The sequence below is a fragment of the Mustela nigripes genome, chromosome 7 (assembly GCF_022355385.1).
Source record: "Mustela nigripes isolate SB6536 chromosome 7, MUSNIG.SB6536, whole genome shotgun sequence".
Classification (NCBI taxonomy): Eukaryota; Metazoa; Chordata; class Mammalia; order Carnivora; family Mustelidae; genus Mustela; species Mustela nigripes.
Window position 1 is genome coordinate 18,887,993 of NC_081563.1, and position 25,221 is coordinate 18,913,213.

At 46.0% G+C, this 25,221-nt stretch overlaps 1 protein-coding gene across 3 annotated transcripts in view; it reads left to right on the forward strand.

Moving 5' to 3' along the window:
• The window catches only part of EFR3B (EFR3 homolog B), an 89,362-nt gene that overhangs the window by 1,472 nt on the left and 62,669 nt on the right, over positions 1–25,221 (forward strand). The gene's annotated exons all lie outside the window — the stretch shown is intronic.

Here is a 25,221-nt window from a genome sequence, read left to right on the forward strand (position 1 = left end):
AGAGAGAGAGAGAGAGAGAGAGAGAGAAAGATTCGGCCCTACCACCAGTATCCTTTCCTGTCCTGTGGTCACACATCTGCATTTTTGAACCAGGTGGAGACATCAGCAGATCCCCCTCGGCGAGTATGATTTCTCTTGGATGCACCAAAGGTGGGGGTGGGGGCTGGTCTGAGAGCATGTTCTGCCGGACAGTGGGGACTCTGCAGGAAGGTAGCAAGGTGAATAATCCAGGAGGTAACAAGCTTTTATAAGCTGGGAGGCTGTGAGGTTCCCAGGAGAAAGCCCTATTTTCTTTCTTTCTGTTTCCCCCCTGTTCTTTTCTGCAGAGTGTGCAGGCTGGCACTGCAGATCACTTGACAAGAGCACGTGACTGCAGGGCACCTGCAGTGGGGAAGGAGTTAGGACCGGGCCCATGAGAACTGGGGCGAGGGGGGGCTAGGAACCCTAGTCCTGCTGGACCACCTCTCTGCCTTTACTCTGGAACAGTTTCATAACTGATCTCAGCTATCTGGACATTGGGGGTCCCAGTCTGCCTCTGCTGTATGAAACAGATCCAGGAAGAACTGATGGGTACAGAGAGGTGAACTGGGAAGCCAACATATCTGGGTGTTATTTTTGGATACCCCACAGCTTTTTCCTTTCTCTGTTATGGTTTTATTCCTCCAGATGCAAACAGAGATGGCACTTACTCCTAAATCATTCATAGAAAGATTATAAAGAAAGAATCTTCTGGGCAGTTGCCTGCAGCAAAGGGAAGTCACGCCGATGCTGGTTGGGAGATTGTTACTGAGTCTTGCTTAGTGCAAAGCCTTGTCTTAGGAAGTGTGAAAGGGAGGCTGCTCTCCAAAGGGAGGCCTCAGTGGCCTGGATTTCAGTGTTTTCTTGCGTTTCATGAAAAGAAAGGGTCCGTGAGATACTTGTAGTCATTCTCTCTCCAGCAGTCAAGAGAGTGATGAAAAAAAGAAGTGGATAGAGAGGTTGGGAAGGCATAGAGACAGACTTTTTATATTTGGTTCTTGTTTTTCCCTATTTTCCAAGTGATTTGCTCAAGGTGACACAGTTAGGTGGAACAGGGGGGAATGAAAACGGGCTTCCTAGCTCAGTGCCCTTCTCCCCTCAAAGCCTTGGGTAAATGCTCATTGGGAGAATGCCATGAGGGATGTTATTGGCTGATGGGCAGTGAGGCCCCATGTATGGCCAAAGCCACCTAAAATTTAGGTAAAAGTATCCCTTGACCACCCACCTTGGTGACTTGATCCCACTCTGAATTTGTAAAACCTGACTGCTGTTGGCACCTCACAGCTCCTAGGAGATGTGGGACAGACCTCCCTCTGCTCCCCTCTCTCCTCCTCACCTTACCTCAGCCCCTGACAACTCAGTCTTTCTGCCTTCCTCAGTCTCCTCTCTCCCCTTCCTTCTGTCTGTGGGAGAATGAGGGCCCCTTGTCTTGGCTAGAGGACACAGTGCTATTTGGGACAGAAAGAATCTTAGAACTGGGGTCAGCCCATCTCCGTCTAAGAGCCAGCTCATGGCTATGTGACTGCAGACAAGTGGGGTCATCTCTCGGGATTACATCTCGGTACGAACTGGTGGGCTGCCCGTCTATACCTTCCGAGTCTGTGGTGAGCCTCGAAGCTGGGTGGTGGGTGTAACAGGACCTCAAGAGGTTCTGCGCTCACAAGACAGGTTGCTGGAGAGCCTGGGCCCTTCAGATCCTGTCGGGCCTTTTCCCTTCTCTCTTCCTCTCTGCCAGCTCCTGGGATGGCTGTTTGCATCACCTCCTGCCCCAGCCTAGCCACACAGATATCTTCCTTCACCAGCCGCCCAAGACTCACTTCCACTGCCTCCTTACCATACACTCATTCCTAAACCCCAGTCACTTTCTGAAAATGGCTCTCCAAAGTCTCCAAGACTTTCCCACAGTCTTGTTTATACCTAGGAACAGAGGTTGATAAAGGAGCTGGAAAAATAAAAGCACTTGGTCCTGGGGTAGGAAGATCGAAAGCAAATTTTCTGGAAAGAATAGGGTTCCCCTTAAGGTTTCTTTGTGTTAGAATTGTATAACTAAGTTTCCCTATTCCCCTCTCCTGGGATGGAGCCACAGGAGTCCTGCCAAGGAGTGTCCCACTTACCCACTGAGGTGAGACGGAGCTCTCCGAGAGACGATACCCTCCAGGATGAAGGGAGCGGGCCGTGGAGAGCGATTGGACAGGATTTCCCCAGAACCCCATACAGTCCCTAGAGCCCCATCCCTCTAGAACAAAAGCTGCTCACCTCCCCGGTCCTGCCTCGTCCTCGGCAAATGCCTTTCTTCTTGCTCTGTGGTTGAGAATGCACACTGTAGGGAAGTGAGCCATGGTGGACAACTTTCTGGAAAGATGCCTGACACAGCACACTCATGTGCAACCCATGTGGATGGCGTGGAGAAGCCTCAGGGTGGGGCTGATTCCCTCGGAGGTGTAAGGCTCACTGTTGCAGAAAGCTCTAAAGCTCTATAACCCTGGGAAGATCTTTCGATCTTCCTACCCCAGGACCAGTTGCTCCCATCATGGGCAACTCCCACAGCGTGCACACACACACACGCACACACACGCACACGCATGCACATGGCTTGCAACCTCGTCCCCCAAATCTCGAGGCTCCTGCAGCCCTGTGGTGCAGGGTCTGGCTTGGGACAGGAGCCCTGTGCCCTGCCTCCCCTTACCTCCCCCACCCAACTCCTTTAGTCCTCTCAGGAGTAGGCGGCATCTCCCTGCAGCTCACAGTTCAGTGAATCCAAACGCAGTTTTCTTTTTGCACATGTATGAAAGTAGACCTTAATATTACCTTACAGAAAGTCTAGAAAAAAGAGAAGGGAAAAGACCGTCCACAATCCTACACACTGAAACCAATGTTTTAAAAAATACCATCAATGCTCTGGTTTCTCTTCAGATCGTATAAATCTTTCGCCTTTTAAAAAATACTATCATATAAATGACCACTAGGATTTTGGACTCATCTTTTGCCCTTTTCCTTGCGATTTCTTGCCCCATATTGGCTGGGTTACCCTTAGCATGAGGGTGAGGGAGCACGGTGGGGGGGTTGGGGGCGCCCATAGCCTGGGTCTGAATCCTGACTCTGCCCTTCCAGTAACCTTGGACCTGAGCCTTTCTGAACCTGTTTCTGGCTCTGCAAAGATGACAACCCCCGCCCACCTCACTGCAGAGATTAATCAGGATGAGAATGCTGCCCCCACTTTCTCTTTCCCTTTCTTCAACTCTCTTCTGTGTCTTAATAAAAAAAAAAAAAACAGAGGGAAACAAAAATATATGTCCCATAAGCTTGATACCAGTGCCTGTGAGCCTGTTCCTTACATCAGACACCACCACCAACAACAACAAAAAAAAAAAGAAAGAAAGAAAGAAAGAAAGAAAATCCAATTTGAAAAGCATTTTTTTTTCCTGGTAGTCATCCAATCCTTCTAGAAAATCTGGAAAACATAGTAAACTATAAACAAGTATAACTGCTTTTACTGTTTTGATATCTTTCCTTCATGCATTTGTTTGTGTGGTTGGAATTACTCATTTTACATAATTTTATATTGTATTTTTCTCTAGTTTAACATTGGAATATAAGCATTCCTCCCCCCGCCCCCTACCAGGTTAATGGCTGCCATTTCTAATGGCTACGTAACAGTCCACCGAGTGGAAGTAGAATTTCCTTCTCCTACATTTAGGTTGTACATACAGTATTATAACCCTGGGAAGGGTACCAAAGCTTTCTCTGAATTTTAGAATATTTCCCTAGCAGCTCTCTAAATGGGTTGATCAAGGTATATGAACATTTAGAATATTTGTTACATATTGTCAAATTATTTTCAGTTTGTATCAGTTACAATACCACTAGCAGTTGTGAGAGTACCTAACCCCCAGTACCCTCAACACCATTAAATACTGAGATTTCCCCCCAACCTGTGCTAATTTGATAGAAAAGTTGTATCATTTTAACTTGTATTCTTTATTTCTAGTGGTCAAACACTTCGTACGTTTTTAAACCATTTGCATTTTAGTGAGTTGTCAAACAAGTGAGTGCCTTATTTATTGAAGATCTTAACTACTTCCCTATCAATTGCTCCACGTGTTGTGTTTGAAGGGAAACGGATAAACATTGTCAACTATTTCTGGAGTGTCAGCTACATGTGATACTTTGAGAGGCATCCAAGGGGGATACAAAAACATCGAGAAGTCCCTTCCATCAAGAAGATGGAATTATTTGAATTATTCCAGTAGGTAACCAGGTTGTAAAACGTGCAAGACTGCAAATGATACACAGGTAGATTCGGTGAAGTTGCACAGTGTTGCAGGACCCGGGGGTGACTCATTAGCTGTTCAGCCCGAAGCATCTCCAGGTGGGAGAGACCACTGCCAGGTGGAGCCATTTGGGAGGACTTTCGAGGGGGTCTGAAGGCTGGATGGGGGGAGGGGTACGGGTGTGCCAGGTGGTGGCACCAATGTGAGAGCATGCAAGGAAGTGGGGGAAAGAGAAGACCCATCCAGAGAGAATTAGGGGCGGGGGGATCCCTGGGTTGGGGCAGAGGTTAGGTGAGGAATGACTTGATGGAGATTTTGTCAAGATAAACGCTTTTCACTTATCTCCAGGAGCATTAGGAGCCACTGAAGATTTTAAACTGCCAAAAGGCTGACTGGCAAAGTTGATTGTTTTGGGAAATGAAGCTGGGGGCACTGTGCAGAATGGGATGGGGGTGGAGAATGAAGTGCAAATGAAGAAAAGTAGAGACAGTTCTTGTAGCCACAGGCAGTAGCTGAAGGAGTGAGAAAGCCTTGGACCACTTACAATTGTGCATTTTCAGTGGGAAATGTTTGTGTCTTTAAAAAAAAAAAAAAAAAAAGCAGTAGGACAGGGGGGGGGGGGGGGTTGGGCGGCAGGGAGGGGAATAGAAACATAAAAAAAATTCTCTTGCTACATAAATATGGGTTATATAAACACATATAGAAAACAGTTTTTTGGGCGCCTGGGTGGCTCAGTCGGTTAAAGTCTGCCTTCGGCTTGGGTCATGATCCCGAGGTCCTGGGATCGAGCCCACATCAGGCTCTCTGCTCATCAGAGAGCCTGCTTCCCTTCCTCTCTCTCTGCCTGCCTCTCTGCCTACTTGTGATCTCTGCCTGTCAAATAAATAAATAAAATCTTTTAAAAAAACAAAACCAGTTTTTCTCTCAAAAAAAAAATTTTTAAAGAAATAAGCATAGTTTAAAGTAATTGCTAAATTACTTAGTGCTGTAAAGTTATTATAATCTAACTTGTTCTAAAGATGATTTGGAGTCTATACTTTATACACACACATATACACATGTACACACACCTGGACTACAATAAATAAAGAGATCAAAGCAAGGAAAATCTAAGAATTATACAGAAAAAAATAAAGCCGGGAACAAAGTTATTTCAGGGGGGAAGAAAGTGCATACCAGCAGGCCCTGTTGCAAATTCAGTTTTGAATTTTCTACAGGAAATTCAGTTTTGAGCTTCCTGTAGGCCAAAAAAGAGGGGAAAAGTCATTTGCAAGACTCACAGCATCTGCAGATTTTTTTTTTTTTTTAATTCAGTTACCTAGGCCCCAAACAGTTTTTTGAGATGCTAAGGTCTGAGAGAAAATCCTCCGAGTTCCTCCAAAAAAAGGAGATATTTCATAAATACCGGTCTAAATTAGATTTTTCTTTTGCAAATATAGTTCTCTTAATCTGCTCTATACCAGTCTGGAGGGTACCAGAGTCCTGTCCAAATGCAAGTTTGTGGGTTCTGATTCCTTACCTCGAAACTATCCCTGGCTCTGTTCTTGGCTTGTCCCACTTCACAAATGTGATTTCTCGGGGTGCCTAGGTGGCTCAATGAGTTAAAGCCTCTGCCTTCGGCTTGGGTCATGATCCCAGGGTCCTGGGATTGAGTCCCACATCGGGCTCTCTGCTCAGCGGGGATCCTGCTCCCTCTTCTCTCTCTGCCTGCCTCTCTGCCTACTTGTGATCTCTCTCTTTCAAATAAATAAATAAAATCTTTAAAAAAAAATGTGATTTCTCCTCCCAAGGATGAACGTGAACCTTCAGAGACGTTGCTGCTTTACATTCCTGCCTTTTCAGTTAGGGAGGCTGGCTGGACACTCTGGCTCATGTGCCTTAGTTTCCCTCCCCTCCAGTATTTCTCTTGTTTGTTCTCCACTAGACTGTCTGCTCCATGTAAACAGGGAACCCATTCCTCTCTCTCCCCCCACTGCCTCTTTAGGGCATAGGACACTGCCTGGTACAGAGTAAGGCACTGGAGAACTTGATTGAAGGAGTGAATCCCAAGTTAAGTGTCGTCTTTTTTACTTACCTTTCTAACTCCTGACCCTCTCCATATTTCAGCCTTAAATGTGTTTCGAATCATAGTACAATTACTGTTATTGTAGTTTCCTTTCAGTGGGCATTTCCGTGTGCCAAGCTAGTCGTCTACGCACTTTTTATGTATCAACTGACTTAATATTCCCCAAATTATATTAGGGATTATTATTTTCATTTTAGAAATGAGAACATGGAGGCATTGAGAGGTTTAGTAACCTGCCCACGGCTACACCGTTACATGATAGGGCTGAGAGAGAATCTAGGCGTTTCCTTTGCAGAGTTCGCTGTACCTCACAGACTCACACATGTCGATTTGGGCCATGCAGGGGAGTGCAGAAGCCAGGGATGGACCCCTGGGAGGGAATGAGCCTTCCCTTTGGGCCCAAGCCAGTTAGCATGGAAACTGAGAGGCCTCACTCCTGAGTCAGAGCCTGTGCCTCTGTGCACCCTTCTTACCTCCTTCATCATTGTTTTGTTTTATGGGAGAGAAAGGCCCCTGGGAAAGCCCTAGGTGTGGATAAGCAGGAAAGGAGCCAGGAGAGCAGGTTGGTGAGGCCGAAAGATAGGATACAGGAGCCCATGATGGCATGAGAACCAAGAAGGCACAGGCGTGCATCTTGAGAGAGGGACACGTAGGGGAGCAGAGGGAGGCTGTCATGACTACCACTGAGTCACACACATGCGTAGATGGCAGCAGTCTTTTTTTTTTTTTTAATATTTTTAATTTATTTGACAGAGATCACAAGTAGGCAGAGAGGCAGAGAGAGATGGGGAAGCAGGCACCCCGCTGAGCAGAGAGCCCGATTCGGGGCTCCATCCCAGGACCCTGGGATCATGACCTGAACCGAAGGCAGAGACTTTAACCTACTGAGCCACCCAGGCGCCCCGATGGCAGTGTTCTTAAAGACGTGCTCCACGGTCAGTGCTTGGTCTGGAGGAGAACAGAGACTGGAGACCTTCTTTAGCAGGAGGACCTCCTGTTTCTCTGATAGTTTGCCTGTGAATTAAAACTCTTTCCCTGTGTCTTCTGGTCTGGCCAGTCTGGATGCAGCAGTCGCTGACTCTGAGGGGTGGGTCAGGACTGAGCAGTGTGTGGGAGAGAGAGACCGTGGTGCCAGTCCCAGATGGCCACTTCCCAGCTGTAGGACCCTGGACAGGTAGTTCCCCTCCCTCTGAGCCCATTTCATCCCCTGTAAAATGGGAATAATCGGGCAGCCTGATGTAGGGAGGGCATACTGAGGGAGTCAAATGCGCTACTGAGGGAGTCAAATGGGCTAATGTCTAGGTGAGTGTGTTTCCATTGCAGAACACTATGCCTATCAAAGGTGATATTATCCCCAGCCAAGCAATTCTAATGGATGCTTCTGGAGCATGCCCACCAACTCTCCAGAAATACTAACAAGCCCCGTGTACAAGGGTGGAAATGTTATGTTTAGACCGTGTTTGTTAGATGCCTTAGAAGGGTCTGGTAAAACCAATGTAAAACCAGAGAGCTGCTTCCGTATTGTGAGCTAGATACCCACCTCGGTGAAATCCCCCTGTCCGATTGGGCCCCTGAGATGGGATAGCCGTAACACTGATGATGTCGAGGGCTTTCCTGTATCCTAGAGGATCGGCCAAAGGTTGGCAGTCAGTGACCATGTCCCTTTCATCCCTGCACCAGAAAGATAAGAAAAATCTCAGAGACCACAAAGAGGATGGACGTGGCCCCTTTAGCCAAGCTTTATATTATAAGTTTTTGTGCATTACTGACATTTACCAATGTTTACTCTGTGTCATTCTACTTATTGTAGCAACTCAGAAAGGTCCTCAGGTGGTGGATGCCATTCTTTCTGTGGCTGAGCTGAGGGCACCGAGATTTGGAAGTCCAACGATTTGCTCAAGGTCATGCGGCTGGTGAAGTCATTTCTCTTCCCTGTCTCCTAAGCACGTGCTCACAGAGCTTCGTGCGAGATCAAACACTGCCTTTTTACCTCGTGGCAATTAGTGTGCCTTATGCCTTATGCCAAACAGCAAATTTCACTGTGAGGGAAGATTTTCAAGCCGACTATTTGAGTAGATTTGGCACAGTTTCTTTGTAGCTTTACATCTAGGACTTTTAAGCTCAGCGCCCTAGTGCACATCCTGTGGTCTGAATATAAATCGGAGAATTAGGACTTCTGGGTTCAAATACTGACTTTGTCGTCATCCTACAGAAAGACCCAGATAAATTCAAGCACCTGGGAAGCAAGAGTCTTAGCTTCGGAGCTTGGCAGAGTGCCACGCTTTATCTCATGCTTATTGAGAAAGACTTTGCTCTGTGTCCCAACTTTCTTTTTAGGTGGATAATACTTTAAATAACATTTGTACATTGTATGAAGAAGAATCCCCAAATTACAAGAACATTTATAAACACCTTGGCAGAGATCCCTTAGAAAGGAATTCTTGTAATAGGATGTCTTCTCACTACTTGTACAGGAGGGATGCTTCTAGAACAGAAGCATCCAAGACGATGCTGAAAGAAATCAAGAGCTCGGCAGCCTCCTGCCACATCTTCGTGTCCCCGCTGTATCTTATGCTCTGCTGTTATTTTTGTCATTTATTTGTCACACCGAATGTCATTTCTTTCTTTCCACACTAGATCTGTCACACTTTTGAAGACACAGCCTGTATCTTAATTATTTTTCCTAGCTTGCAGCAGAGATCTTTGGTATGTAGTAAGGGGCACCTGGGTGGCTCAGTGGGTTAAAGCCTCTGCCTTCCGCTAAGGTCATGATCTCAGGGTCCTGGGATCGAGCCCCGCATCAGGTTCTCTGCTCAGCGGGGAGCCTGCTTCCCCCTCTCTCTCTGCCTGCCTCTCTGCCTACTTGTGATCTCTCTCTCTCTGTCAAATAAATAAATAAAATCTTAAAAATAAAAATCCTGTAGCAATAGCAATAGTATTTCGCCATTTTACCTTGTCTTCCTGCATTGGTCATAAGGCTATATGGTGTAAAGAATATGCCAGAATATAGCCATTTGACTTTTCCTCTAGACTTCGATGGTGTTAGTCACGAGAAACAGCCCCTTGACCTGCCCGCAGAATCGTGAAAGGCAATTAGAGAGACATTCTCACACACTTCCTCCTTGGTTTGTGAAGTTCAGAATAAATGTCACAATCTTTTTCTTCAAAAAAGGAGGTCACTTAGTAGTATAGTTATGGGTAAATCTTTCCTTTGCTTTCTATTCATATCTTTTGTGCATTATTCTTTTGTAAAACAAGAAAGATAAAAGGCTTTTTGAGGCAAAGGCAATGAAATGCCTGTTTTCTTGTTGCTTGGAAGCACCTGACCAGAATGTTCCTGGATAAAGCACTACACAGCTTTCTGCACCCTCAGTCTCAGAGCTGGATTTCGGAGGCTCTGAGTGGAAGAGCAGGTGTGCGAATCTTGGCTGGGGGTCATATACAGACAGAATAGAAGAGGGAACAAACACCAGGGGCTTCCCATATTGTTTCCATCAAACTCCTGAAAGTGCTTGATCTTACAAGCTGCCTGGACCAGCAGCTGGTCAATACAGGACACACGTCAGTCTTGAGAAGTTTTGCCCCAAAGCCATTCCACAGCACCGCTAGGAATGTCCTCTTCTCCCCAGACAACACTGTCAGAGAAGAACAAGGCTGAGTGTTCTGAGGAGTGGGCGGTGCTGGACGTTGTACAAGGCTTTCCTTCTGCTTGATCAAGGACATTCATTTCTGAGCTGGGAGGGACAGTTGGCCATCAGGGCTGATTCTAACTCCGTGAATTTGAGCAAAATTCTTAAACTCCTTCAGATTTGGTTTCACTGTCTGCCATTTGGGAGAGCTAGACTGGATGGTCTTGATGGGTTCCCGGGTTCTTGGGTCTGTGAACGGTTTGGAGCATCTGTCTGTCCCATTGTGGGGGAAGCAGGGGCTGAGGGTGCACTGACAATAGGATTTTTCAAAAGATCCATAGGGCGATGTAAACACCGTGATCTCAGGTCCTTTATGGAACCTGGCTATGCGTCCATTTCCTCATTGATCAGATGAGGGTAACGATCCCTTTGTTAATACAAAGAGTGTCCGTGCTGGGGTCCTTTTGAATGGGGTGGTGCCAGCTGACAAGTATGTTGGGGCAAGCTTGGATAAGAGCTGTGTACATCCCAAGTGCTGGGCACTACTATTCTTGCTCTCTGTATATGCAAATTTCACAAAAATCCTGGGTGGGAGGTGTTCCTTTCCCCTGACCTGTTTTCAGATAATGATGAGAACATTCAGAGAAGGGGACATCGAGCTGACTCAGTCGGTGGAGCATGTGACTCTTGATCTCAGGGTTCTAAATTCAAGCCCATGTTGGGTATAGAGGTTACTTAAAAATAAAATCTTAAAAAAAAAAAAAAAAAGGCCAGGAAAGTTCAATGACTTGTTGGAGGTCAACCAGCTCATTAAGTGGCATAGCCAAGAAAAGAACCAGGTCTGTTTCATTCCAATGTTATTTTCATCTGTTATGCCTGGATTCTTACTGAAAACACCATCATTAATTGGACTACATCAAAATTTAAAACTTTTGTGCACCAAAGGGCCCTATGAACAGAGTATAAATGCAGCCCATGAAATGGGAGAAAATACTTGCAAATCAGATATCTGATAAGAAATATCTCTCCAGGGATGCCTGGGTGGCTAACGGGTTAAAGCCTCTGCCTTCAACTCAGGTCATGATCCCAGGGTCCTGGGATCCAGCCCTGCATCAGGCTCTCTGCCCAGCAGGGAGCCTGCTTCCCTTCCTCTCTCTGGCTGCCTCCCTGCCTACCTGTGATCTGTCTGTCAAATAAATGAATAAAATCTTAAAAAAGAAAAGAAAAGAAATTTCTCTCCAGAATATATGAAGAGAGCTGGAGCATCTGGGTAGCTCAGTCCGTTAAATGTCCAACTCTTGATTTTGGCTCAGGTCTGATCTCAGGGTGGTGAGATTGAGCCTCCCATCATGCTTCACACCGCGTGTGAAACTTGCTTAAGATTTTCTTTCCTTCTCCCTCTGCCTCTCCCTCCCCACCCAAATGCACTCTCTCTCTCTCTCTCTCAAAAAAAAAAAAAAAAAAAAAAAAAAAAAAAGTGCCTACAATTCAACAACAACAAACCTGTTTAAAAATGGACAAAGGGGGCGCCTGGGTGGCTCAGTGGGTTAAAGCCTCTGCCTTCCGCTCAGGTCATGATCTCAGGGTCCTGGGATCAAGCCCCACATCAGGCTTTCTGCTCAGCGGGGAGCCTGCTTCCTTTCCTCTCTCTCTGCCTGCCTCTCTGCCTACTTGTGATATCTGTCTGTCCAATAAATAAATAAAATCTTAAAAAAAAAATGGGCAAAGGACCTGAATAGACATTTCTTGAAAGATATATAAATGGCAACAAGCCCCTGAAAAGATGCTCAGGGTCAGGAATTATTAGGGAGATGCAAGTCAAAATCACAATGATGTGTCATCTCAGAGTCATAGGGATGGCTGTTATCAAAAAACCAGAAGTGTCAGCGAGGATGTGGAGAAATTGGAAGCCTTGTGCACTGCTGGTGGGAATGCAAAATGGTGCAGCCATTATGGAAAACAGTAAGGCGGTTCCTCAAAAAACTAAAAATAGAATTACCATATGATCCAGTAATTCCACTTCTGGATATATACCAAAAGAAGTGAAAAACAGGGCCTCAAAAAGGTATTTGCACGCCCACGGTCATAGCAGCATTATTCAAAATAGCGCAAAGTGGAAGCAACCCAAGTGCTTATCCACAGAGAAATGGATAAGCAAAATGTAACCTGTGTGTACAGTGGGATATCACTCCGCCTCAGACATCGCTGATGACCTAGCATTAGTCACTTGATGGCTCAGGGGTGGGTAGGAAAGGAGACCAGAAATTATGGTGTCTTCATATTCTTTGGGTCTCCGAAAAATTCCTCTAACTTGAATGAAGAATATCATGAAAGTACTTTTTTTTTTTTTAAAGAAGGAAGATGTACATAAATAAAATTGAGGGCGTGTCTGTTACTGCCCTGCAGGGGGGCGTGGCCAGAAGGATGGCGAGATTTGGCGGGGGAGGGGCAAAGGGGGGGGGGGTGGGAGGGTAATCGCGGGTGGTCTGCGTGGCTGGCAAGTGCGTATTCACCTGGGCGGGGCGAATCCCAAGGAGCTGGCCGCTGTCCTTGTGAGCAGTGAAACGAAAGCTCCAGGAGAGGTCCGGAGGCGGACAAGACCTATTCCACAGAAGAGAAGAAATCGTGAATTCAGACGTTGGCCCCCCACTGAACCAGAGGGGCTAGCGCGCTAAATTGCAGGTTGAATTTTTGATCAAGCCGCCTGTCACTCAGGCAGCTCGAAATGGCCCGCTCTGAGGAGAGCAGCAACAAGCCTTTATTTATTTATTTATTTATTTTACAAAAAAGCTCATGCTCCACTAGGGAGCCAGCCTATAATCAGTGCGTGTGTCCCAGCCTTGAAAGGAATCTACTGGAATACTAGCCGTGGTTATTTCTGCGGGACAGGATCATGGATCGTTTTTTGAGTTTTCTTTAAAAACTATTTTGCATTTTTCACATTTTGTGTAGTGAGCGTGTGTTTCCTGATGGCAGAATGTAAACATAATTAAAAGCATTTTTCATCGTCAAAACCCTGCGGAGAGTTTTCTAGAACCTTCTCATCATGTTGTAGAAACAATTTTGCAAGAATGCATGCAAAAACAAGAAACTAGAAATCAGAATGTGGTTGGGTGAGGGGCTTGCCTAGAAAGGGGGGTTCTTTAGAGGGCACTGAAATGTTTAATCTCTTGTTTGAGTGGTGGCCACACAAATGTATAAACAGTTGTCCAAACTCAAGGCAGTGGATTCTTAAGATCTGGGCATCTATTGCATGTTAATTATATTGCAATAAGACCATAGGAAACCCAGGAGAAGAAGAAAACACGCTCACAAACAATAGCGGGTCTGTTCTGCATTGCTGGCAAGTTGGTGGGCCGGGAGACAGCCAAGGACCTGTGCCAGCCGGCTCCAGGGATCTTACCCACAGCCCCAGATGGTCCCTGGCACCCCAGGAAAAGCGGCCATTGAGAGCGGCTGGTCAGGGGGCTCAGGCTGCTAGACAACTTCCGTGCTGAGCATAGAGTGGAGGAAGCCACCCCAGGAAGTCCAGCTTTTTGCTGGCAGCCGGGGAGCTGATGGTGCTGGCAGGGCAGTGGGCAGAGGGCCCACAGAGCGGGGCCATCTGGTGGAAGGCCTTCTGAGCACTGCCACTGGCATTCCCTGGGACTCTGAATGACAAAATAAAGCCTGGCTTGACCAGGCCTATAGCAGCGTCCCAGCACCAGCATCGGCCTGGCTGATGGCCGAGCGGGGTCTCGCATGGGTCCAGGATTGATTTTTCCATTTCCTCCCTGGGGCTGCTGTGACCTCACAGCCTACAGTCCTGTCTTTTGCTGAAGAATTCGGAGACTTTAATGGCCTTATTATTCACCTGTTCTTAATAATTTTTTTAAATTTTTTATTTGACAGAGAGAGACAATGAGAGAAGGAACACAAGCAAAAGGAGTGGGAGAGGGAGAAGCAGGGAGCCCGATTTGGGACTCAATCAGGGGATCCTGGGATCATAACCTGAGCCAAAGGCAGATGCTTAACGACTGAGCCACCCAAATGCCCCTCACCTGTTCTTAATAATTCATAATAATGTGCTGGTTTGTGACATCTCTGCACAAAGGCCTGTGCCTCCCTAGCTAATTTTTTTTTTTTTTTTTTTTCCTAATGACAATGGAAAGGAATGAATCTCAGCATCACCTTGGCAGGCCAGGGTCAAGTGTGAACAGCCTGGGGTTTGATTCCAACTACCTCACCTAACAGTTGTGTGACTTTGGATAAGTTACTTCACTGCTCTAAGCCTCCGTTTTCCTCATCTGTAAAATGGGGAAGGTAGACCTCGCCTCAATATTGTTGGATTACATAAAATAATGCATTCAAACCTCTTAATAGTTCCTGACACAGAATGAGAGTTGAATGTCAGCCGAGGTTAGTATTAACAGGTGAGGTCATAATAGATATTTTACTACCAGCATCCTTTGTAATGATAACAGAGCAGTAACAGGGCCCAAGGATATGGTTCCAAGGAGGCTTTCCGCACTCATTGAGAGCTTTCCAAGGAGCTGTTCCTTTCCAGCTGGGTTTCTGCTTTCAGAGACGCACTCGACTGAGCTGCCTGAGTCCACCTGTCTTTTGCTTCTTGCAGAGGGTGGAACTTGCTGGAGGGACTTTCTTCCTCGTGCGAGCTTGGCCAGAGCACCCATGCGCGCTGGAGCTGCTTCATTAAAAATGGGTCTTGGCTGTGCTTGGCCCGCTGCTTACTTGGCATTTTTTGCATGACTCAACCTAGTACTTGTTTTGCATTTTTGCAGAATTCTGGTACTTGCTCTTGATTCTGTTTTGCATTTCAAAAGTGTTGCTTCTGAAATTTCCCTCTGGCACTGAGACCACCCTGGTCCTGGCTTTATTTTTCAGCAGCTCTGGGCACGATGCCGATTTTGTGCTCTGGCACCGGCGGCGCGGGCTGTGACAGACTCTCTGATTATATATTTGGACTCTGAAGTGATTGATCTTGGATTCATAGCCTGTTAGAGTCTGCATCTTAAATCTGCTAGTTCCTCTACATATTTAGAGCACTCACACTTGCTCTCAATCAGTTTGGCTCCCTAACAATGAAGCTTCCTCTGGTTTCTATATTTGATACTGTGTGTTCATTTGGAAAGCTGGAGGTGAGTAACCCTGCTTTTTATAGGCTGCTTGGTGGCCGCAGTAGGAAGCCGGACGTATTAAGGGAATGGGGAAGGCATATATGTGTTGTAAATCCTAAATCCTAATTTCTAGTTCTTAGCTCCCAACTTAAACCAAAATACCAGTGAAATTTCTAATACTGCACTGTTTTCATGTGAGAGAGTCTACTGATTGTTCCGCAAGATTTTTGAAGGCAGGACTTATCTACTGGAAGGCTTCTTAGCCTCCATAGTTCAAATGTCCTTGAAAAAAAAAAAAAAAAAAGAATGAGGGGCGCCTGGGTGGCTCAGTGGGTTAAAGCCTCTGCCTTCTGCTCAGGTCATGATCCCAGGGTCCTGGGATCGAGCCCCACATCGGGCTCTCTGCCCAGCTGGGAACTGCTTCCCTTCCTCTCTCTCTGCCTGCCTCTCTGCCTACTTGTGATCTCTGTCTATCAAACAAACAAATAAATAAATAAATAAAAGAATGAAATGCCTCAGTGTGCTATATTCAGATGAATGAATTTCCACAATGAGCTCAGAACATCTTACAGACAACTATACACATAAGGATTAACTTTCCCCCTTTGAGCTCGTGGATGAGGATTCCCTGGGCTTCAAAGGCCCACAAAATACTATCTTCCACAAGTGGAATCAGGACACTACTTATACTGATTAACAATGCTTTTTAAGTAGTACTAAGGGAATTCTAAAAGAGCAACAATGCTTTGTTAACAGAAATTCTATCATCCAAGCTACAAAATATGTCTAGGGTCCTGAGGCCACCCTGGAAGCACCAAGTTGGAGGGCCACCTCAGAAGTTGCCCCCCCCCAGCCCAGGGGCCTGCGCCGCTGATCCTGGAGGCGACCCTTGGGTCCTCAAGTATGCACGCCTGGCAGCGGGGTTGCTGAGCTGCCGAAGCAACGTGTCCCCGTGATGGCTGCATAGACAGACCAAGACCTTTGCTGTTGTTGAATAAAATGACTCATGTCATATTCTAGACCCTTCTAAACCTCTCCCCCTCGCTCCATGGCGGCTGTCCCCTTACCTATTCTATCTGAGACTGCACTGTCCCCTCTCTCCCTGTCGGCTCAGCATTTGAGTTTTTCCTATCTTGACCATTTGCACTTCTTGAAACTCCCTTTGCCCCCAAACTGCCATGACAGGTGGCCCCTGGATGCTCACCTCCATCTGAGGGCAAGCGTCCTTGCTGGTGGCTGTGCCGACACCGTGAGGCTCCGCCCTCACTGTCTCCAAGTGTCCCCCTGGAAAGCCCCTCTCCTCCCCTTCATCTGTCAACTCCCCCTCGGTGACCCTCATGGGAAAAGAGAGGGAGAGAGGCCCACCTCACCTATGGTCCTCCAGCCTGATCCCAAAAATCATCCCTCACCCCCCGGGGGCAGGTGAGCCACCAGCAAGCAGAAGCCCGCCCTTCCTCTGACTTCCCTTTTTACCTACTCACCACGCCACTGTGGTGACATACTGAATCTGCTTTGACTCCCGGTCACACCCTCACCCGGTGTGACTCCCTTACGTCCGTTCGTCACATCTCCAAGTGGGCACTGCTAGTTTACCCGTTGTCTTGGTCCTCTGCCTGGGGAGTCCCATTCCCAGTGGCCTACAGGAGGGGCAGACCCTGTTCCTTCCATGCACCATCCATTGGAAGTAGATTCCTTACACATTCTTTGGCACAATAAAATGTGTTCGAGGGGCACCGGGCTGACTCAGCCAGTGATCCTGGGGTTGTGAGTTCAAGTCCCATATTGCGCATAGAGATTACCTTTAAAAAAAAAAAAAGAGAGAGAAGAAAAAGTAAAGAGGGTTGAGACTGTCATTTACTAATGAGGACAGTTCTCCTCTTGTGTTCTATTTCTTTTCATCTTTACCCCATCTTATGTACTTGTTTAATGTACTCCATGGGTTTGGGCTGCTCGCATGGGGGTGTGCAAGTGTGAATAAATGAAATGACTCCTGGCTCTTTCACAGCAACTGGGTGTCAAAATTCCAGCAAGAACCAAGCTGAGCAAGTGCAGAAAACAGCCCATGTGTGTGTGTGTGTGTGTGTGTGTGTTTAAACTCTCAGATTCCAAATATTTGAACAGAAAATACTTCCTGTCACATTTGAAGAGAAAATGGAAGAAACATGAAAATTATGGATGTTTATGTATTACCCATACAATTGTTTTGTATTTTTTAAAGATGTTATTGATTTATTTAATTGACAGAGAGAGAGAGACAGTGAGAGAGGGAACACAAGCAGGGCAAGTGGGAGAGGGAGAAGCAGACTTTCTGCTGAGCAGGGAGCTGGACTCAGGACTTGATCCCAGGACCCTGGGGCCATGACCTGAGCCGAAGGCAGATGCCCAATGACTGGGCCACCCAGGCGCCCCTGTTTTGTATTATATAACACAGAACCATTTTGGAGGGGGAGGAAATTGAAATAATATTTAATAGTTAATAGTTAATAGTTAATATTATTATTTAATAATAATTTAGACTAAAGGTCTAAGCCAGAGCTGTCCGGGAGAACTGGCTATGGTTATACACATGTTTTGTATCCGCCTTGTTTGGTACAGAAACCACTAGCCATGTGTGGCTGTTGACCACAGAAAATGTGGCCACGGTGCCTGAGGGACTGAGCTCTATGTTTTATTTAATTTAAACAACCACACGTGGCTAGTGGCTTCCGTGGTGGGGACTCTGTCCCCTCCTCCCCAGGCCCCAAGCGGCACCCCTACTCCCCCATGCTGGAGGTAACCGCCGCTAACCCTGCATTGTGGGGGACCCTCACCAGACTTTCTGGGTGCATTTACGCCTGTTTCACACACATGTTTACACACATGCCGCGTTTGCTTGGCCTGCATGTGTTTCACACCCATGGAATCATGGCATACGTGTTGTGCACACGTACAAAAGGAGGCTTCCATTTGAATTGGCAGTCTGTTGGGAGAGTTCCTGGGAGCAGTGCTCAGAGCCCCACTTTATTCACCCCAGGGGCTGCGTAGTGTTCTTTGCCTGGAGGTTCACTGGGTTGTTTAGGTGATTCCCTCTTGATGACCATTTAGGCTGTTTCCAAACGAAGCCACCGACCCGTTCCTACCTGCTTCCCTGTGCATCAGGGCAGGTGCAGACACTCAGAATGGCATTCTGAGCCAGGGGAGGAAAAGTACCCATGTTCCACCCATGTTTCTTCGAGGCCGCGTTCTCCTGGACCATGCATGCGGGACCGGGGCCGACAGTGACCAGGAGCCATTCTTCTTCTTCTTACTATTATCATTATTACTCTGTAGGAAGCTGGCACCCTGTAATACAGTGATCTTTGTTTTCACTGTCCATGCTCAGACGCTGAAACCTAGATTCCATCAAACAGGCTGCAACGCGCTCAGAAAATACTGAGACTTAAATAACAATCTGAAGATGACACAGACAGCATTCGGCAAGATAAGCAAGCCGAGTGCATCACAGAACTGGAGAAAACCCCGGAATGTTCCGTGCCTCCTTTTTTGAGTTTGATTTCTCAAACCACGGGCATTATTCCCATCTTGGGGCACAAAGTAAGGTAACTGGGCTTACAGACCCATCTGTTTGCTGGCACCTGAAAATTGGGTGTTGAGCAATGAGGCAAACAAAGATTCATTGTCTGATCTGTACCAGAGAGTCATTTTCTAAGTGAGCCAAAGGAAGCCGAGGCTTTGGGAAGAGCCGGGAGTCCATGTGAATTGAAGAGAGAGGACTTTGCCTGTCCTGGTGGCCACCGTCTGTCTATCTAGTACTTCTCCCCCCACCCAATGTCAAAGCATGCTGAAATAAAAGTTATTAAAGATTCTGCACAAGTTTTTTCTTTCCCCTCAGTGGTTACCAGGGGTTACTGGTAGTGATTTTAAAGTTTAGGGCGCCTGGGTCGCTCAGTGGGTTAAGCCGCTGCCTTCGGCTCAGGTCATGATCTCAGGGTCCTGGGATGGAGTCCCACATCGGGCTCTCTGCTCAGCAGGGAGCCTGCTTTCTCCTCTCTCTCTCTCTGCTTGCCTCTCTGCCTACCTGTGATCTCTCTCTGCCAAATAAATAAATAAAATCATTAAAAAAAAAAAAAAAAAGTTTTACCCTGGAGGAAGAATGTGGCAAACAGCAGGTAGCATCCTATAATTTGGAAATGGCCCCTCCGCAGCCAGGAGAGGGAAGGGGCCATCGTCCAACCCAGAACCAGCAAAGGAGAAAGGAAAGGAAGTGAGAACAGGGAAGGGGAACAGCAGCTTGGAGGGAACAGAGCCTGCTAATCAGGCTTGCAGGCAAATGGAACTAGGGGCGGGCGGTGGGGGGGCGGGGAGGATGCACATGTCTGGTGTGTCTGAACCTGAAAACAAAGGAGAAAGTTCACTGTGGTTTATACCCCCAACAGATCAAGCTGTTTCCTTTCCTGAACATCTCCTGTCCTGATTTAATCTTAAATGTTCATAGTTTGGGCCATCCCCTGAACACATATTAACATATACCTCATTTACCTTTCTCTCAGCCCATCCTAGAATGTTTCCAGGTTGTCACCCCATCTTCAAAATCATGTCAGTGAGGGTTGCCCTTAAGTTACTTCTCCGAATCCATTCCAGGCAGCTGGCTACCTTCAGTCCAGTTCCTTTGTTTACAAACATCATGGTAAGCATGTATCCTGTGCCTGTGATTCGCAGACATCTGGAAAACAGGAGAGCCTGTGCTGGAAGGCTCCTCTCCATTGTTTTCCCTCCAGATTTTTATCAGCTTTCAGCACACTGATTTTAATGGACAGTGTTCGGACTCTGGCCTCAGTTCACCTTCTTTGTCACGGCCAAAGCCATATCTCACGGGTCACTCTGACTTGGTGTTCACTGCAGCTGGCGTTCCACAGCCAGGGCCGGGTTTCTCAGCCGTGGTGAAGTGCCACTGGGGGTGAGGGTCCCTGTTTTGGCCACTAGTTGCAAGTAGTGGACTTCTGCCTTCATCTCTGTGAGGTCAGCACGGGCCGTGGGCTGCGCTTGCTCGGACTGTGACCGTCGGGCCCTCCCTGTCTCTTCTCTTTGGCGCTCACCCTGACTCTGGCCTTTCTTGTCCTAAACCTTGGTTCCTGATCCTTGTTCTGATGGCGTCCATTCTTCCATTCTCTCCAAAGTCAGATTCAGCTGTCCAAATTACTTTTGTTAGTCTTCCCAGGACACTCCGCTCAACCTCTCACACCTGTTTTTCAACAAACCCTCAGGTAGCTCCCCTTCACCTACGAGATACTTTATCTATTTCTGGAAATTCGTCCTAAGAAAATAATCCAAAAAATGAAAAAAAAGCTGCAGTGGACACACACTCATTCTAACATTATTATTATTATTTTTAATTTATTTGACAGGCAGAGATCACAAGTAGGCAGAGAGGCAGGCGGGGGAGGGGGAGCAGGCTCTCCGCTGAGCAGAGAGCCCGATGTGGGGCTCGATCCCAGGACCCTGGGATCATGACCTGAGCTGAAGGCAGAGGCTTTAACCCACTGAGCCACCCAAGCGCCCCCTAACATTATTTTTAATAGCATGAACATGTAAACAAGAGAAATGTCAAAGAATATGGAAACGGTTTGGCAATGATAATAGATCTCCTCACTGGGATTATAAGTCACATTAACAATGATGGGTATGATGACAATTCAGCAACAGGAAAAATGCTTATGAAATAAGGGGACCTGACAGCTCACATTTATGGACGCCTACTGTATACCACCTCCTGCTAGGTGTTTTATTCATCTCCCACAAACAAGGAAATCAGCAGAGGGGTTGCATGACCCGTCTGAGATAATATAGTTCGTAGTCCCGGTTTTCCAAAGCATGTTCTTTAGCTACCGTTCAAAGCTACCGTTTGGTAGCTATGTTATGACACAATTTCTGTTTGGAGTGAGTACCCGGTAGGTCCACATCCTTCAAGGCTCTGCCCAAATTCTACCTCCCCCAGAGAGTTCATCTTCCTCAACCAACCCAACCTAATTCAGTCTTCTCTGAATTACTATAACACATGCAACTTTGCTTGAGAAAACTCTGTCCACCTAGGCTGACTTACATCCATTTATTGGTTGTGCCTTTCTCTCCAAATAGACTGTAAGAGTTTGGAAAACCAGACCTGTGTCTTGTTAGCACCTTGTGTACCTCTGGCATAGGAGGGGAGAGACATAATAGGGGCTCCATGAATGTGTTGACAAGCCTATTTCTCTCTCCAGTGGTAGCTAAGCTAGCACGGGTCTGGCTGGTCACTGAAAGAGGCAGTGGGAGACGCTCTGGCATGACATTGGTCGTATGCCCCCCAGAGCAGATCAGAGTCCTATGTCAAGGTCCTCTGCCAATTATCATCTCCACTCAAAGCAAGTGCCTTTGCCTTTGTTATATGCCAACTTTTAAAAAAACTTCTTATTTTGAAAAATGTATTTACAGGGAGTTGCAAAGAAATGTACCGGGAGGGCTTGCCCACCACGCCCTGTGTCTGCTTCTTGCATAACCGTCATTGAGTATCAATACCTGGAAACTGACATTGGTATAATGTCAGTTTCAGAGCTGGTTCAGATTTCATCATCAGTTATATATAACTTTTAAAAAAATAATCCACCATGGAAATTATCTTTTTCTACCTGGGCACATTTTCTTCATACTCTTGCCTGACATACTGACTCTCACTTCAAATCTTTATGCACATCACTGCTCTGAAGTCAGAGGGCCTCTCTTGCTCTGTTCCTGACTCTGTTCCTTGCTCCCTGTGTGGTCTTGGTCAAATTAGTTAACCTCTCTGAGCTCTGATTTTCTCATCCAGAAAGTGATAATACTAACCTCGTGGAATCCTTGTTTTAAGTGTGACGTGATTAACCTAGGCACGTGATATCCTAGACACGAAGGAAATGCCAGTGTGTCCTTTCTACCCTTTCGATACATGGAAAGTCCTTTTTCTCTCACGATTTAATGGAATCCTTCACATTCAAATAGTGTTCTAATTTAGTCTCCTCTCAAAATTACTTTTCCATCCCATCTCATTACCTCCACAGTCCTGCTCTGTGTATGTGGAACATTTAATTAATATGATTCTGATTATATGTTCCATCTTCCTGTCCAATATATTTTTATTTCTATTTTTGCCTCTCAGTAACTTAAGGTATCTGAGGACAGACCTCTGTGCTTTGATTTCTATCAAAGGGATGGTGTCATCTGTAAAATGAGGATGAATACATCAACCTCATAGATTTTTTGTAAAGATTAAACAGAAAAATGCAAATGAGACACTCAGCATAGCACCTGGTCCAGCCAGGGTCGAAGCATGGTAATAGCTGCTTGGGGGTGCTTCTACCTGGAGCTTTGTCCTTGGGCATCCGAGAGGTGATGCGGGTCTACCTGGATTTGGATTTAAATCCCTAAATTGTGGTTTTGTGCTTTATCTTTATCTAATCCGCTTTATGTCACACTCCAAGTATAAAATAAAACCAAGAGACTGTCAGGGTCATTCTTGCTCTGAAATCCCATTTTATTCTGTCTTGCCTTCTCTCTCCTAAGTGGGCAAAGAGATTTTAATAACCATTATTAGATCAATATTAATGATGATAATAGCTAATAGTTTTGGAGTGCTTATTATATGCTAGGAAGGCTTCTCAGAACTTTCCTTGTGTTAACTCAGCCCGTCTTCACTGCAAACCTATGGAGTGGTTCTGTTATGCCCATTTTACTGATGAGGAGCCGAAGGCACAGAGGGCTTGAATACCTTGCCTAAGTGTGTACAACTGGTGAGACCTGGAATTGGGGCTGTAATATGGGCTGTCCAGCTCCTGAAAATAGGTGGGATAAATTTTCCCCACTATCAGTGGTTCTAAGAGACAAAGAATAGAGAAACAGTCTGTTATGTTTACTTATTTTTGTCTTCTCTTAGGGAGAGATAGATGGAGAGAGCAGGAGTCGTTGGGGGTGGGGAGAGGAATGGCAGAGGGAGAGAATCTTACGCAGGCTCCTTGCCCAGCACAGAGCCTGACATGGGGCTCAAACCCACAGCCCTGAGATCATGACCTGAGTCAAAATCCAAGTGTCTGACGCTCAACTAACTGAGCTATCCCCATGCGTCCCACATTCTGTTTATTTTAATGAATTTCTTGCTTGAAGAGCAATACCAAAGCCCAGAGAAACTTAGTTAGTAAAGAATGGAAGCCTTGACATAAAATCAACTGGACCCGTTTCTTTCTTTTTTTTTTTTTTTTAAATCCCCATCCTCAATTAAGGTGGCAATCAGATTAATCAAGATTGGCTGGAAAGCAGTGAGTGTGTTAGAAATGTGAGGGGCCCAAAAAGGTCAGGCTGCTGACAGGTACAGGCTTGTCAGACATTGTCTGGCCCAAACTGTCTCCCCAGGGACAATTCATTTGCTGTTTAATTCCACTCCCAATAAAATCCGCCTGGAAACTTGGATCCTGCCTCCTTCCTCAGGCTCATTTTCATCATTGTATCCTCTTGGTCCCTTTGTTCCCAAATCTTCCTGGACAGCGAGAGACAGGTGCCAGTCCCCACAGACACCCTCTCTAATGCACCACAAGTCCGGCAGCCACGGGTCACCATTTGATTTCCTGATGCCCAATAAAACCAACCCAGGCTTTCACCACACGATTTCTGGCTTTAATTACCAAGGGCAAATCTCCACATCATTCAGGATAATGAAAATTTAGAAACAACAGAGAGAAATGATTAAATAAATCAGAGTCTGGTCAAAAGGTTGAGTAGTGAGTAGCTATGAAAATGAGGTGCTGGAAAATATTTAGTGGGAAGGTAGATACAGTACAAAAAGAAGAAAGGTTTTAACACTATACTGTTTGATACCAATTTTATGCTTGTATTTAAAAATATGCATAAACACTAATTTTGAAGGGGGGGGGACAACAAACTTTATAGGAAATTGAAAAGGAAATGAACAGAGCAGGAATTACCTGTGAAAAATAAAAAGAACATACATTTGGGGCACCTGGGTGGCTCAGTCGTTAAGCGTCTGCCTTCAGTTCAGGTCATGATCCCTGGGTCCCGGGATTGGCCTGCATCGGACTGCCTGCTCGGCGGGAAGCCTCCTTCTCTCTCTCCCACTCCCCCTGCTTGTGTTCCCTCTCTCTCTGTGTCTCTCTCTCTGTCAAATAAATACATAAAATCTTTAAAAAAAACGAAAGAAAGAACATGCAATTGTATCTTTAAGAATTTTCATGAAGGGCACCTGGGTGGCTCAGTGTGTTAAGCCTCTGCCTTCGATTGGGGTCATTGATCTCAGGGTCCGGGTATCAAGCTCTGCATTGGGCTCTCTGCTCAGCAGGGATCCTGATCCCCCTCTTTCTCCGCCTGCTTCTCTGCCTACTTGTGATCTCTCTGTCAAATAAATAAATAAAATCTTTAAAAGAAAAAAAAAAAGAATTTTCACGGAACATGTTCTCTAACACAGGTGAACTGCTCTGAGAAAAGGCAGTAAGAAAATATTCTAATGTAGTGCTGCCTACTAGAACTTTCTGTGATGATGGAAAGGTTCCATTATCTCCGTGCTGTCTAATACAACATCTGGTAGCCACATGAATACTTACCATGATTTCACTAAAATTTTAATAGTTAATCACAGATAGTGTGATTATGTGGTGTTTACATTCATTTTTATTTCTTGCTATTTTACAAATGTATACACATGAGCATGGATTCCTTTTAAAATCAGAAACAAGAGGGGCTCAGTGGGTTAAAGCCTCTGCCTTTGGCTCAGGTCATGATCCCAGGGTCCTGGGATCGAGCCCCACATCGGGCTCTCTGCTTAACAGGGAGCCTGCTTCCCTTCCTCTCTCTCTGCCTGCCTCTCTGCCTACCTGTGATCTCTGTCTGTCAAATAAATAAATAAATAATCTTTAAAAATAATTTTAAAAAATAAAATCAGAAGCAAGCAAGAAAGAGATTTTTTTTTTTTTTGCCCACTTTACTGATAAGTACCCCATCAGTAACCCATACAGCTACATGCTCAAAAAGATAGCATCTTTTTGGTTTTCTTCAATTTTTGCCATTGAAGAGCTGTTGATTTTTCCTTCTGTGGATTCACCTGCATTTACCAACTCTTTCCAGCCCTA